The sequence below is a fragment of the Octopus sinensis genome, linkage group LG30 (genome assembly GCF_006345805.1).
Source record: "Octopus sinensis linkage group LG30, ASM634580v1, whole genome shotgun sequence".
In the NCBI taxonomy this organism is placed as follows: Eukaryota; Metazoa; Mollusca; class Cephalopoda; order Octopoda; family Octopodidae; genus Octopus; species Octopus sinensis.
In genome coordinates, this window is record NC_043026.1 from 4857032 (window position 1) to 4872635 (window position 15604).

The 15604-nt window shown below is 36.9% G+C and overlaps 1 long non-coding RNA gene across 1 annotated transcript; it reads right to left on the reverse strand.

Annotated features, from left to right (window-relative positions):
• Positions 1 to 4040: 4040 nt before the first annotated feature.
• Positions 4041 to 4932, reverse strand: LOC115226302. Its single transcript, XR_003883023.2, has 2 exons — positions 4771 to 4932; positions 4041 to 4347 (listed from the first exon to the last, which is right to left on the reverse strand). It is a non-coding gene; the product is annotated as an uncharacterized LOC115226302 (long non-coding RNA).
• Positions 4933 to 15604: the final 10672 nt, after the last annotated feature.

The following is a 15604-nucleotide window of genomic DNA, read 5'->3' on the forward strand; positions in this document are numbered from 1 at the left end:
TAACCATACAGCCATGCCCCCATCTTTTTTTTGGTGATATTTTGAAGATAATAATAATCCTTTCTACTATAGGCACAAGGCCTGAAATTTTGGGTGTGAGGTCTAGTCGATTACATCAATAAGTACTGGAATAAGTACCAGTTGCACAACTCCAGTGTGTAACTGGTACTTATTGAATTGACCCCAAAAGGAAGAAAGGCAAAATCGACCTTGGTGGAATTTGAACTCAGACTGTAGCGGCAAACGAGTCATCATAATATTAATAATAATAAATGGCTTCAAATTTTAGCACAAGCCAGCAGTTTCAGGGGAGCAGGTAAGTTGATTACAGCGACCCCAGAACTCGAAAGGTACTTATTTTATCGACCCTGAAAGAATGGAAGTTGACATCGGCAACATTTGAACTCAGAACGTAAAGACAACCAAAATGCTGCCAAGCATTTTGCCCAGCATGCTAACTGTTCTGCCAGCTCACCACCTACATCATCATCATCATCATCATCATCATAATAAACAATAACAACAACAACCATACTTTTCCTATTTTATATCCTTCATATGTCCCCTTTTACTTTCATCTCTCTCTCTCTCTCATTCACTGTCTCCTTTTAAATATCAACTTCAACATTTCATTTCCCTTCTTTTACATAAACATATATTATGTGTGTATATATATACATATATATATAATATATATATATAATATATATATATATTATATATATATTATGTATCATCATCATCATCGTTTAACGTCTGCCTTCCATGCTAGCATGGGTTGGACGATTTTGACTGATGGCTAGCAAACCAGATGGCACACCAGGCTCCAATGTTGATCTGGCAAGTTTCTCTACAGCTGGATGCCCTTCCTAATGCCAACCACTCCGAGAGTGTAGTGGGTGCATTTTACGTGCCAGTCAGGTGGTACTGGCAACGACCTCACTCGAATGGTGTCTTTTACGTTCCACTGACACGGAAGCCAGTTAACCACTCTGGCAACGATCACGCTTGGATGATGCTCTTAGCACCCTACTAGCCCGGGTACAAGTGCCAGTAAGGCGACGTGTATATATATATATATATATATATATATATATTCTTTTATTCTTGTATTTGCTTCAGTCATTTGAGTGTGGCCATGCTGGAGCACTGCCTTTAGTCAAACAAATCAACCTGAGGACTTATTCTTTCTAAGACCAATACTTATTCTATTGGTCTCTTTAGCCAAATTGCTAAGTTACGGGGATGTAATCAAACCAATATTGGTTGTCAAGCTCTGTTGGTGGGACAGAGACAGATAAATATATATGACAGGCTTCTTTCAGTTTCCGTCTAACAGATCCACTCACAAGGTTTTGATTTGCCCAATGTGCCATGCAATAGGACTGAACCCAGAGCCATGTGGTTGGCAAGCATGCTTCTTACCACACAGCCACACTTGTGCCCTTGCCCCACTGCTTCTAATTCTTGTCACCTCCCACATTACCATTCCCCCTTTACATTGTCTCTCTCTTAATATAAATATATGTTATGTATGTGTATATATATATATATATGTATATATGGTATTCCTTTATTTGTTTTAGTCAATTGACTGCAGCCATGCTGGAGCACCGCCTGTAGTCAAATATAAATGGACCCCAGTTCTTATTCTTTGTTTTGCCCAATACTTATTCTATCAGTCTCTTTTGCCAAATCGCTAAGATACAGGGACGCAAACACATCAAAATCGGTTGTCAAGCGAAGCTGGGGGACAAACATAAACACAAACATATTCACACACACACACACAATATATATATATATATATATAATCGAAATTGAACCAAATTCGATAACTGGCACCCGTGCCAATGGAGCGCTAGCAGCACCATCCAAGTGTGATCATTTCCAGAGCAGCCGTCTGGCTCCCATGCTGGTGGCACATGAAAAGCACCATTTGAGTGTGATCGTTACCAGCATTGCCTCATTGGCACTTGTGCTGGTGACACAAAAAATGATTCGAGCGAGGTCGTAGCCAGTGCCGCTGGACTGGCTCCTGTACAGGTGGCACGTAAAAGGCACCATTTGAGAGTGGATGTGGCCAGTATCGCCTGGATGGCCCTTGTGCCAGTGTAACGTAAAAGCAGCCAGTACACTCTCGGAATGGTTGGCATTAGGAAGGGTATCCAGCTATAGAAACTCTGCCAGATGAGATTGGAGCCTGGTGCAACCATCTGGTTCGCCAGTCCTCACTCAAATTGTCCAACCCATGACAGCATGGAAAGCGGACGTTAAACAACGATGATGATGATGATGATATCGGGCTTCTTTCATTTCCCTCTACCAAATCCTCTCACAAGTCTTTGGTTGGCCTGAGGCTATAATAGTAAACTCTTGCTCAAAGTATCACGCAGTGGAACTGAACCCGGAACTATGTGGTTGGGAAGTAAGCTTCTTACCACACAGCCACTCCTGTGTATGTGTATATATATACACCACAGATTCACAAACCAAAAGATCCTGACTCCATACGGATTTATAGTGGCAGAGCTGATGCTGGGAATGGCCAATGAGCTGGTGTTGACAACAACACAACACCAAGCACAGTGGCAGTGACCGGATGGGTGTCTTTGAGACCAGAGCCTTAAACGGCTGAAAAAGTGGAAGGGTCAACTACAACAGTTGTTGCAGACTTGATAATATAACAAGAGAAGAACGATGAAAGAGGGAGGAAATGGATGAAGAGGAGGCATGTAAACAAACTCTGGGTCTACATTGATGAAAATAAGTTGAAAAACAGCATCAGAAGATCTGACCTCTCTGGCTGTATTTAAAATCAAAAGAGGTCAACCAGATGACATAAGATATAGAATGACTTGAAGAGATTTGAAATCTGGAGAGCCTTTCTCTCTACTTGTGTAACCCCTGGCAATGTCTTGCACATAGAAAGAAAGAAGTGGTTGAAGAGGAGGAAGAACAACAATGATGACAAATCTACTCCAGTACTTGACTGGTTCTTTATCAATCATAATATAAAGTAAAGCTGACCTCACTAGGTATTGAACTCAGGGCACCAGAGCAGATACTGGAAACAGTCTTTTAGTAAAATGTGTGAAAGCCTTTGCCAACTGACCCCTTTTTACATGAATAAGTTCACTTGTTTAACTGTTTGATTTCTATGAATATATTATTGCTTGAGAGAGCATCATTAGAGAAACATAACCAGGTCGTACCTTGGCCAGGTAATAACAAATGATTAATTACATTATACACAGGTGCATGTTCGTTGGTATATCTGATGTTACCTTGGAATTGTTTAATTTTTAGACAATTCTCTTGGTAAACTTGAAGAAATATACAAATTTATAACATAGATTATTATTATTAAAAATACAATATTTAAATGTAATTTATAAAAATATATTAAAAATACAATCTTTTAAAATGTTATAAAACTTTTATAATTCCGAAATACAATTTATAAAGTTGAAATATTGAAACATTAAAATTATTTTTATAAACAGTAAATATATTTAAAATAAAAGAAATACATTTGTTTAAAATATATTAAAACTATGATTTCCATTTTTGATTTTTCACTGAAAGTTAATTCTTGTCTAGCGATGCTATAGTCAAAAACTCTCTAACCATGACCCTCCCATAAGTTGTCATGATTGAATATGTTTTTAGGGGCATTTTAGGGACTTTGTTCTTTGTTTGTAATAGAGTTTATATTAAATGCAGACAATGTGAAATATTTCCCAGAAGCCATCCATCTGATAAATAATATCGAAGATGGTGAGAAAACATATTTAATGCATTGCACATTAAAATGTTGATGTAGGATAAAGATGTGCTGAGAGAGAAAATATATGTTGTCACCAAATTGTTTAATATTTAAACAATTCTTCTTGTTTGCTTCAAGATATAAAATAGAGATGAAATCACCAGAACAATTCCATTTATATACAAAGTTTAATATTAAAATCAAAAATCAGTTAAAAATATTTCAATTAGTAGAGTCGTTAGAATTGTATTAGTACTGACACTTTGTGTTCTGGGTTCAAATTCTGGCATGGTCAACTTTGACTTTTATTATGCAAGGGTCAATAATTTAAATACTAGTTTGAGGTGGTAGAATTAAATACTGGACACGATGCCTTCCAGTAGGTAATGTGGTTCTTTATGAACTGAGTTCAAATCCCATTGTGGCCACCCTATGTTGCAGACTAAATCTATCACCAAATTTCACACCAAAAGCTGGCCCCTGAGCTGCTTTTAGCAGAGGATTTCTCTTTTGTCTACAATCACATTAGGCCCCTTGTTTTGAGAATGTCTTTTTCCCACTCACCACTGTCGAAGACCCTAGAAAAAGAAAGGGTTATATGCAGGGCCGTTCTTGACTAAGCTTTTAAAAAATTAAGTTTATGAAAAACAGCCAATTAATTTATCTGCCATGAAATTAATTTGCAAATTTTAAATTTCACTTGAGACTTAGAAATCCACTTTAAACTACGTAAAATGATGTATCCTTAGATGAACATTTCCATCAAATAGTTTTGACATAGTTATAACACAACCATACTTTATATTCTGGAAATGAAAGGTTTTACTTGTGATGTGACACTGCAAAATGTTTAAACAATGTTTAGTCTATAAAATGGTGTGTGCAAATAAAACAATATCTATATAACAGTATATTTATGTTTGAAATAAGTCTAATGAATGTTTAGCAGTGTAAATGTGGTGGTAAATTGTGTGTTAAATAAATAGGAGAATATTATTTACCGGGGTTGGTTATTGGGTTTTGATACTGGCTTGAAGTCTTTCTGTCTCAGAAATATTCTGTGAGTCTGCTTCGCTCGAACAGCAATGAAGATATGGCAACAGTTAAGAGGATACTTATAATATATCTGGGAGTAGTAGGCATTGCCTCCTCATGTGTGTGTGTGTGTGTGTGTGTATACATCTTTATGTATGTATATATAGATGGATATACACATACATACATGTCTGTGTGTATATACATTTCTATGTGTGTATAGGTGTGGGAGCGGCTGTGTAGTAAGTAGATTGCTTACCAACCACATGGCTCTGGGTTCAGTCCCACTGTGTGGCACCTTGCACAAGTGACTTCTACTATAGCCTGGGGCCAACCAAAGCCTTGTAAGTAGATTTGGTAGATGGAAACTGTAAGAAGCCCATTCTCTATATATATGTATGTGTGTGTATATGTCCCCCATAGCTTCGCAGTTTAGCAAAAGAGACTGATAGAATAAGTACTAGGCTTACAAAGAAAAAATACTGGGTCGATTTGCTCAATTAAAGGCAGTGCTCCAGCATAGCCATAGTCTTGTTAGAAATAATAAAGAAATTTTCCTGAAATAACATACAACCTTCTCATAAATACACACATATATATAGATATGCTTATTTTTATATACGTATGTATATATATATATATATGTGTGTATATATATACACATACACACTCACATGTTTATATATACACATGTATGTATATATATATATATATATCTGTGTATATGTCTGTGTAACACAACTATGGTGTTATTGTTGTGAAACCGGCATTTCTTATGCTTGAAGAATTTTGGTATTGGTCTGGAATCCAACAGCCCAGAGCTCAGGTTGGGTTTCTCTGCAAATAATCTACCAGGAACTAACTTATATGTATGTGTGCACATATGTATATGTATTCTCTTATTCCTTTACTTGTTTCAGTAATTTGAATGTGGTCATGCTGGAGCACCACCTTTAGTAGAAGAAATCGATCCTAGGACTTACTCTTTGTAAGCTTAGTAGTTTTTCTATTGGTCTTTTTTGCTGAACTGCTAAGTTATAGGGGTGTAAACACAGCAACACTGGTTCTCAAACGATGGTGAGGGTGGACAGTCACAGATGCATAATCATATATATATATATATATATATATATATATAAATGAATGTGTATTTTTCCTTGTTAACAATTAACACGGAAAAAATACATAAACAGGTACCAGGAAGTAAAAGAATTTGAACAACACCCAGGTTTAACTTCATATCTATCTATCTATCTATCTATCTATCTATCTATATATATACATATATACATATATATATATACATACACACACACACGTATATATATATATATATATATATATATATATAATACACACAAACACACACTCATATATTCAGGATGGACTTCTTTCTGTTTCTGTCTACGAAAGCCACTCACAAAGCTTTGGTTATAGTAGATGACACTTGCTTAAGGTGCCACCCAGTGGGACTGAACTTGGAACCATGTAGTTGGGAAGCAAGCCTCTTATCACAAAGACACTCCCGTTGTTATTTGGATTTGATTTTCACTTCCTCCCTCTTAAGATCTAAAAATCCATTTTGAAATAATTCCAGCTGTTTCCAACTGATAAAGCATTCATTTACATTTACTCAACAACTCAAGGGTTTTGTTTACACATTGGTCCCCAAAATGCAAGTATTCACATCCCACCACCACCGCCACCACGAAAAAAGACACCCACTCTCATCATCATCATCATCTTATTCATGAGTTTCAACTGTCATTTATTAAAAATATAATGCTTTGTGTATTGTTTTTGTTTTCCTGTACACGACCTCATTCTTTCCTCTCTCTCTCTCCCTCTTTCTCTCTTTCTCTCTCTTTCTCTCTCTCTCGCTATTTCTATCTCTCTCTCTCTCTCTTCAAATAATCACTCTGAAATCATTTGATCCTTGTTCTTTTGATTTCGTTTCCCCTCCCTCCCTCTCAACATCTAACAATCTGCTTTTGTGTCACAATGGCTAAGCTGCCTTTAGACAAAAATAAATATAATTGAAACCTCTTTGCAAACTGATAACACATTCATTTACAGATTCAGGGTCATCTCAAGGGTTTTGCTTTTAAAACCCTTAGAAACTGTGGTTTTTCTAATGAATATGCATTGTTCTGTATAAATTTCACTTTCTTCAGTCTGGATGCAAATACTTACACCAACACCACCACAACCACCACCAACAACAACAACAGCATTATCACCTTCGTCATCATCAACATCACCATCACAATCATTGTGTTATTTTGAATTTATTAAAAATAAATTTATTTATTCTGTTTTTATTTCCATTCACTGATTAAAAAGGTGAAGCAGCACCTTTGGGTGTTTTCCTTTTTCCTATCAGAATACAATCTTGGATGTTTTCATATATTCATAAGTTCAATTAGAGGTGAGTTTCGCCTTAGTTAAGGGATGGCACCATTCAAGGAGTTGCTGGTTAAATACCTAACATGTTTAGGGAAAATGATAGGAAAATGGGATCTACCAATACTATATTTGCATACACATGCATAAACTAAGAATATGCAAATGAAACTAATAAATTATAGTAACTAATGAGTTTATATACAATTATAAATATTTAGGGGTGAAAAAAGTATTCTTAGTTTATGCAAGTGAATGCAAATATAGTATTGGTATATCCCATTTATGTTCATTAGAAATCAAATAAATGAGGAATTATGACACATCACGAATATTTATTTCCCCACCACTGTATGTATATATTTGTTTGTCTGTGGTTGTCCACACCATTGCTTGACAACCGATGTTGGTGTGTTTACATCCCTGTAACTTTGTGGTTCAGCAACAGTGACTGACAGAATGAGTACAAGGCTTACAATGAATGAGTCCTGGGGTTGATATGCCTGACTGAAGGTGGTGCTCCAACATGGCCACTGTCATGTAACTAAAAGAATATCTATACACACACACACAGACACACACACACACATATATACATATGTAGTATTGACCTCTAGTGTAAAGGTCATGGCCATGCAGGGGCACCACAGTATCATCATATTCTCTATCTATCTATCTTTCTATCTAACCATCCATCTGTATAGATATATAAACACTCTTTTATTCTTTTACTTGTTTCAGCAATGGGACTGTGGTCATGCTGGAGCAATGCCTTAAAGGGCTTTAGCCAAACAAATCGACTCCAGGGCTTACTCTTTGAAAGCTTAGTACATATTCTGGCAGTCTTTTTTACCGAATGAAATTACAGGGATGTAAACACACCACCATCGGTTGTCAAGTTATGATGAGGGTGGGAGGGAGGCAGACAGACAGACAGACAGACACACACACAAACATATATCATCATCATTATCGTTTAACGTCCGTTTTCCGCGCTAGCACGGGTTGGACGGTTCGACCAGGGTCTGGGAAGCCAGGGGTTGCACCAGGCTCCAGTCTGATCTGGCAGTGTTTCTACAGCTGGATGCCCTTCCTAACGCCAACCACTCCGCAAGTGTAGTGGGTGCTTTTTACGTGCCACTGGCACAGGTGCCAGGGGAGTCTGGCATCGCCACGATCGGTTGGTGCTTTAACGTGCCACCGGCACGGAAGCCAGCCAAGGCGGTGCTGGCATCGGTCACGTTTGGATGTTGCTTTTTATGTGCCACCGGCACAGGTATCACAACTACTATTTCCATTGATATTTATTTCGATGTTCATGTTCATGTACTTAACTCAACAGGACTCCTCAAGCACAGCGGGATGTTCTGGAATCCAAGGTACTTTGAATGGGCAGGGGCTATGCGGAACTGGTGCAGGAAGCAGCCCGGGTCTTTGCAGTCACAGCATATCTCCAGAGATCTCGGTCGTTCGCCATTGCCTCAGTGAGGCCCAATGCTCTGAGGTCATGCTTGACTACCTCATCTCATGTCTTCCTGGGTCTACCGCTCCCCCTGATTCCTTCAACTGTTTGGGAGCGGCACTTCTTCACACATCTCTCCTCATCCATCCGCAGTACATGACCATACTATCGCAAGCGTCGCTCTTGCCCACCACATCTGATGATTCTTATGTCCAGCATTTCTCTCAGGGTGCTTACACTCTGTCGTGCGTGCACACTGACATTACACATCCAGCGGATCATGCTAGCTTCATTTCTTTCAAGTCTACGCATGTCCTCTGCAGTCACGGCCCATGTTTCACTACCGTGAAGCATGGCAGTTCGCACACATGCATCATACAATCTACCTTTCACTCTGAGGGAGAGACCTTTTCTTGCCAGTAGGGGTAGGAGCTTTCTAAACTTTGCCCAGGCTATTCGTATTCTAGTGGTGACACTCTCTGAGCATCCACCTCCACTACTAACTTGGTCACCCAGGTAGCGGAAATTATCAACCACTTCTAGTTTCTCCCCCTGGAGTGTGATGGAATCTGTTTTCTGAGTGTCTGTGGTGTCTATTGTCCCTGTGCATCTGCCGCACATGAAAGCTATCTTATCAGTTAATTTCCCTTTGATGTTGCTGCACCTCTTATGCGTCCATAGCTTACACTGGGTGCATCTTATGGAGTTTCTACCTACACCTTTCCTACAGCTCGAGCAGGGCCACCTGCCCGATGGGGGGGGGTGCTGAGTTCGCCTTTCTGCATACTATAACTTTGGTCTTTGCTACATTTACTCTAAGGCCCTTTGATTCTAACTCTTGCTTCCACACCAGAAATTTCTTTTCTAGTCTCGGTAGTGATTCTGCTATGAGGGCCAGGTCATCAGCATAGAGGAGCTCCCAGGGGCAACCTGTTTTGAATTCCTCTGTTATTGCCTAGAGGACTATGATGAATAAAAGGGGACTGAGGGCTGAGCCCTGGTGTACACCTACTTCTACCTGGAATTCTTCCCTATATTCGTTGCCAATCCTAACCTTGCTGACAGCCTCTCTGTATAGGGCCTGTACAGCCCTTATTAGCCATTCGTCAATCTCCAGTTTCTGCATCGACCACCAGATAAGGGATCGGGGGACCCTGTCAAAGGCTTTCTCCAAGTCCACAAAAGCTATGTAGAGGGGTTTATCTTTAGCTAGGTATTTCTCCTGCAGTTGTTGGACCAGGAATATAGCATCAGTAGTGCTTCTACCAGCACAAAACAGAACTGCATCTCATCTAAGCAGATTCTCTCCCTAATGAGATGGGTTATGACCCTCTCTGTGACCTTCATCACCTGATCCAACAGTTGATGATGAAAGTCACAGATATATATATATATATAATATATATATATGTCTGATGGGCTCACTTCAGTTTCCATCTTACAAGGCCCGAGATCAAAATAGAAGAGAATTGTCCTAGGTGCCATGCAGTAGGACTGAACACAGAACCCTGTGGTTGAAAAGCAAACTTCTTACCACACAGGAACACCTGTGCCTATACATTTGTGGAGCACACAAACATGTATATATATATATATATATATATATATATATATATATATATATATATACTAATACAATTGTTCGTTTGTTTCCCACCTGCCTTCGTCTTTTGTTTATTTTCATAAAGCTTCCCGTTATATATATATATATATATGCATTTTTGGGACCAATGTGTAAACAAAACACTTGAGTTGTTGAGTAAATGTAAATGAATGCTTTATCAGTTGGAAACAAGTGGAATTATTTCAAAATGGATTTTTAGATCTTAAGAGGGAGGAAGTGAAAATCGAATCCAAATAACAACAGGAGAGTCTTTGTGATAAGAGGCTTGCTTCCCAACTACATGGTTCCAGGTTCAGTCTATATATATATTTATATATATATATACACATATAATGTGTTTATTATGGTAGTTTGACTTTAATAGTCCCTCGTAGTGTGAAGCATTTATGTATGGTAATGCCCTGATATATAAACATATATATATGTTGTATAGTTAGAATGATGGATGTATGTATATATATATATATATATATATATATATATATATATATATATATATATTATATATATATATACCGGAGTAAACACATAAATGTGAAACAAGGTGGAAAAAAGAGTACTCAAATACCAGTGGTAGAGTAATATGCTTTATTTTAAGCAGCAGAAGTTCAACAAATCTGTTACTCTGAGCTTCTCGTTGCCGTTCATCAAACAGTTTTTGCTAGAATGGAACCGATATATCAATTCAATCTAGACTCTTGCAAACGCTACACCTTTAAAAAAATGGACTTGTTTGATTGGCCCTTTAGAAAAAACGGTCAATCTTCGAGCGATAGACAAAAAAAGCTCAAAAATATATCTATATATATATATAAAAAAATTATAAAAATTATAAAATTCTAGGAAAAAACCTTACATTGAATAAAATACATATTGACATTAATGAAGAAAGTATAATTAATGCATAGAAATTAAAACCTATTATAAATATTACACTGCAATACATATTTATATTAAAGTGTACATATATATATCAACATACACAGAAGGATGCTTGCAAACGCCATACATATACAGACGCATAAATATAAATCTAAAATATACGCATAAATGCATGCGGACATATATGCACGCAATCCATCTCGCACGCAAGTTAAAATCATCGATGTAGCGATTCTCATATACTGAGTAAAGCTTAAGTAAGGGGGACGTAGAGTTGTATCAGTTATAGGAAAAAACGAAAGAAAGGAAGAAAGAGAAAAAGGAACGAAGAAGGGGGAAGGAATAAAGAAAAAGGAGGAGTGGGGAAAAAAACGAAATAAGAAAAAATTATGTATACAAGCTGTGTAACGGCATTATTGACATATATGGAGACAAGTATACAAATACACAAGTTCGAATGGATACATACACATACAGTCGTGTATATGTATGCTTAAGCACAAACATACGTTCACTTACACATACACAGATACGCATGCTTACAAATACATATCCATGGCTTAACACATACTTATATCAAAATTCTAATTTTTGACAACATTGCTTTTTTTTAAAAAAATGAGTGCAAATAAAAAATATATACGAAAGACATATAAAATAAAATATAACACCCTATTTGGATCATCTATAAATAATCAAGGTAATCCTATACAATACAATAACATGAAATAAACAAAGTCAAGGTTTTTCCTAATGTATATGTAGAAATATAAGACTTTGCTATACGGAATGAAATCTGCATAGCGCGAAACAATCCATCGTAGCGTTACATACTAGTTCAAGAGTCAAAATCAAAATTTCAAAAATCAAAAATACAAAATATATACTCTATCCATATGGTATATTTATATTCGACATTTTAAATTTAGTTGCGTGCCTACATATGTTCATTAGCTCACTTCTTTGATTCAAAGAATTATTGTCTTTGAATAAAATGTACATTTTCTCTAATAGGCAAAGTTTGCATTTAAAATTATTTCTGTATGCTCCATGCCTGTATGGTGCCACTCTGTCCGAAATGCTCCATGTCACGTTGAAAGTGGGGGTTTCCTTTTCTTTTAGTTCCCAGACATATTTTGCTAGGCTGGTCCTCTTCCTATTCTCTGGGTATTTAAATGAATTTTTATGAGAATAAAATCGTGTTTTAAATGAATTTTCTGAAACCCCTGTGTATGTCTTGTATTCCGATGAGCCTTCTACTTGCACCTTGGCTCTATAAACTACTCCTTCCACTAGACATTTCCCTTCTAACGGACAGGAGCTTTCGTTTTTGAAATTGCATTTCTTAATGGGCTCGGCACCATGTCTAATCTCAATTAGTTTCCTATTATGCTGGCTAATGTAAGAGGCGAAATTTCTGCAACAAGAATAGCTAACCTTCAGGGTTCTTCTATTAAATATCCTATAGAATTTATGACCCTGCTTAAAATGCTTAGAGACTAATCTCAAAAATTCCTTACCTATATTAGTCTTTACGGCCAAACTGAAAGCCGGGTTGAACCACAAAACTTTCCTGGTCCTAGTTCTTCGTGCTGCATTATTACCAGCATTAAGCACACATATACACGACTGTATGTGTATGTATCCATTCGAACTTGTGTATTTGTATACTTGTCTCCATATATGTCAATAATGCCGTTACACAGCTTGTATATATAATTTTTTCTTATTTCGTTTTTTTCCCCACTCAACCTTTTTCTTTTTTCCTTCCCCCCTCTTCGTTCCTTTTTCTCTCTCTTCCTTTCTTTCGTTTTTTCTATAACTGATACAACTCTACGTCCCCCTTACTTAAGCTTTACTCAGTATATGAGAATCGCTACATCGATGATTTTAACTTGCGTGCGAGATGGATTGCGTGCATATATGTCCGCATGCATTTATGTGTATATTTTAGATTTATATTTATGCGTCTGTATATGTATGGCGTTTGCAAGCATCCTTCTGTGTATGTTGATATATATATGTACACTTTAATATAAATACGTATTGCAGTGTAATATTTATAATAGGTTTTAATTTCTATGCATTAATTATACTTTCTTCATTAATGTCAATATGTATTTTATTCAATGTAAGGCTTTTTCCTAGAATTTTATAATTTTTATAACTGTTTATATATATATATACATATATTTTTGAGCTTTTTTTGTTTATCGCTCAAAGATTGACCGTTTTTTCTAAAGGGCCAATCAAACAAGTCCATTTTTTTTAAAGGTTTAGCGTTTGTAAGAGTCTAGATTGAATTGATATATCGGTTCCATTCTAGCAAAAACTGTCTGATGAACGGCAACAGAAACTCAGAGTAACAGATTTTGTTGAATTTTCTGCTGCTTAAAATAAAGCATATTACTCTACCACTGGTATTTGAGTACTCTTTTTTCCACCTTGTTTCACATTTATGTGTTTACTCCGGTGTAACCCGCTCCTTATAAAAGTTTGAGCGACTCTGCACAAGTAGGAAGAACAAACAGCTGAAAAAGATGGAACTTTACCCGCTGGATTTTTCTCAGAAAAATATACCTATCCCTGCAACGAAGCAATATCTCAAAGGTCTTATAGAGAAAACAGAAGAGTTAATTCGAAGATTGAGATGGAAAGCCTTCTTCTTTGATAATAAACAGAAAATAGAAGGAAACAAATATGGATTTAAATCTCCCAGAACCCCGCCACCTATTCCGGAATTAGAAGCCTTCGAGAAAGACCTTTTCGAGCTTATTAGGAAAATTAAATTCCGCAAATATACCAACCAATTACATAGAAATATGAGAGAAAAAATTAAGGAGATTAACAACTCGAATAAGATCTTCGTTAATTCTGATAAGACAAGGAACTTATATGCACTTGATAAGGACGTTTATAAGCGCCTGATTTCGAATAGTGTCACAGACACATACAAAAAAGACAACACGAATATATACAAAGAGGTGAACTTAGAAGCAAGAGGAATAGCTATCGATCTTAAGATTAGCGATAGGATTGAATATCTTTCACCATGACCAGCTTTTATTACTCTGAAAGACCATGAAGCCAATTTTAGTAGAAACCCCAAATGTAGATTGATAAATCCGGCTAAAACTGAGATAGGAATTATATATCAAAAATATTTGGGACCGTATTTTAGTTAAGTTAGATAGTGAAGTAGACTTGAGAATTGGGAAGAATAGTAAGTCAGTTATAGAGTGGTTTAAAGGTATTAGCTATAAGAATAATTGTAGTTTCACACAATTCGACATTATTGACTTTTACCCGTCAATATCTAGGACGTTGCTCCTAAGGGCATTGGACTTCGCAAGCAGTATGTCAACATCGATAGCTCGGAAATTGATTATTATGCATGCGAGGAAATCGCTTTTTTTTTCGAGGATTCCACCTGGATTAAGAAGACTGAGGATTCTCTTTTCGATGTACCGATGGAGGCATACGACGGGGCTGAGTTATGTATGCTCATAGGAGCCTTTATTCTCCATAATCTAAAAATAGAATTCCCATTTATAGATGCAGGTTTATATAGGGATGACGGCCTTATAGCCACGCATAATCTAAACGGCCATGAATCAGATAGACTTAGGAAGGACCTCATTGATTTCTTTCAAAGGATGGGCTTACGGGTTACAATAGATGCTAACCTGAATAGTGTAGATTTTTTAGACGTAAATTTTAATGTAAGGTCGGATAGATTTAAACCTTTCCGTAAGCCCAATGAAAAGCTATCGTATATTAGCAAAGATTTGAACCATCCACCAGTTATCCTTAGGAACTTAGTCAGCAATGTAGGTAGAAGAATATCTTCAATTTCTTCGGACGGGGCAGCATTCCATAATGCTGCACCTTATTACGATAGCGCATTAAAGAATAGTGGTTTCTCTGAGAAGATCCAGTACAACCAGCTTAATGCTGGTAATAATGCTGCACGAAGAACTAGGACCAGGAAAGTTTTGTGGTTCAACCCGGCTTTCAGTTTGGCCGTAAAGACTAATATAGGTAAGGAATTTTTGAGATTAGTCTCTAAGCATTTTAAGCAGGGTCATAAATTCTATAGGATATTTAATAGAAGAACCCTGAAGGTTAGCTATTCTTGTTGCAGAAATTTCGCCTCTTACATTAGCCAGCATAATAGGAAGCTAATTGAGATTAGACATGGTGCCGAGCCCATTAAGAAATGCAATTTCAAAAACGAAAGCTCCTGTCCGTTAGAAGGGAAATGTCTAGTGAAAGGAGTAGTTTATAGAGCCACGGTGCAAGTAGAAGGCTTATCGGAATACAAGACATACACAGGGGCTTCAGAAAATTCATTTAAAACACGATTTTATTCTCATAAAAATTCATTTAAATACCCAGAGAATAGGAAGAGGACCAGCCTAGCAAAATA